This window comes from Rousettus aegyptiacus, unplaced genomic scaffold (assembly GCF_014176215.1).
Source record: "Rousettus aegyptiacus isolate mRouAeg1 unplaced genomic scaffold, mRouAeg1.p scaffold_m13_p_12, whole genome shotgun sequence".
Taxonomy (NCBI): Eukaryota; Metazoa; Chordata; class Mammalia; order Chiroptera; family Pteropodidae; genus Rousettus; species Rousettus aegyptiacus.
In genome coordinates, this window is record NW_023416287.1 from 45,692,482 (window position 1) to 45,694,002 (window position 1,521).

The 1,521-nt window shown below is 45.7% G+C and overlaps 1 pseudogene; it reads left to right on the forward strand.

Annotated features, from left to right (window-relative positions):
• Window positions 1-832: 832 nt before the first annotated feature.
• On the forward strand, window positions 833-951 carry LOC118610354 (annotated as a pseudogene).
• Window positions 952-1,521: the final 570 nt, after the last annotated feature.

A 1,521-nucleotide genomic window follows, 5' to 3' on the forward strand; every position in this document is an offset into this window, starting at 1 on the left:
GTAGTCTTAGCTCTGCCTTTAAATATGGAGTCTACAGCCAGAAGACCACTATGTACTTCCTTTCTCAACATTTTCTCTCTTCCCCTGAAGCCAGGCCATCTGGGTGGGCACCTTGGTCCCAGACCAGGTCCCTTAAGATCTCAGAACCCATTTTTCTCCTTCAGGGCATTCTCTGCCTCTCTATACCTCCTCCAACAAGCTAGCTATGGGTAGGAGGGAGAGAAGAAGGTAGGACTAAGGACTCTCTGTCCATGGAGTATTTCCAGGGTCTTATGGCCACCGCAGTTCCGGGAAGGCCATGAGTAGATCACAATACCTTATTTGTACAATGATTCTTCACAGAATCTCAGAGTTTGGGTCTTGACCAAAATGGCAATTAGAGTGCCTTGCTAACACACTGGTTGTGATGACTCTTAATCAACGTGGGCACATGACAAGTTCAGGGCTCTGAGTTGCTGGTAGGCCATATATGTGAACTCACGTGGCCCAAATGGGTGGGATCCTGCCTGCAGTCAACAGCATCTGTGGGCAGAAGTATTGGAAGCAGGTGTCGTTTGCCCTATGTCGCCAACTCTGGTACCCAATGTGGTGACTTCAGCCCCTTTGCAGTTTCCATGTTACATGTCATCTCCTCTGAAGGTTCTACATGACCCCTATGGGACCCCCCCAACTGATGTCCTGTCTTGCCTCCAATGAATGTGATAATGTCTTGCTTTGCCTGGTCAATTGTATGTCCTTCAGGATGAACTTATCTCTCTGTCTGCCCCCTCCCCCAGCTGGTGGTAGGGTATGGCAGGACAAGTGGGGTCAACATTGAAAGACATCACATTCTGTCTATGGCCATGCCACCCTGAACGTGCCTGATCTCATCTGATCTCGGAAGTTAAGCAGAGTCAGGCCTAGTTAGTACTTGGATAGGAGACCATCTAGGAATACCAGGTCCTGTAGACATTTAAAACAAACAAACAAACAAACAAATAAAATTTTAAGAATTTCAAAAAAGAAAGAAAGAGATCACATTCTGAGAGTGCAGTGATTATAGTTTAAAGGAGGTCAAGGAAAGTCATATTTGGAGGTTGTTGCTCCACTTTTATGCTGTACAATTCCAAGGAGCACTTTTACCATGATTATAAAATGAATCTTCATTTGGCATCTTCCTGCAATCTCTGGGTTGTCCTGGTGGCCACATCAGCGAAGCACAGGAACAACTTGGAGAGAGTCTTTGGAAACCAGTGTTCACAACAGCAGGCAAAGCAGACCTCTGAGTGATGATCCAGCAATGTCACAGAAATGGTCCCAGGGTAATGCAGAGGCACGTTTTCCACTGTGTCAGCACAAACAGATGCCAGAGCCATGGAATTGTGAGTAATGCCTAGATGAGCTACTTTTTCTCAAAACGGGAGCTATGACCTTAGCCAGAATAGTGACTTGCGAATAAAGAATAGAAAGAGTTGATGCCTGGGCACCACAAAGAATCTTTACAAGCGCTGACTGAGTAATAAATAAAATGGAAGCATATTC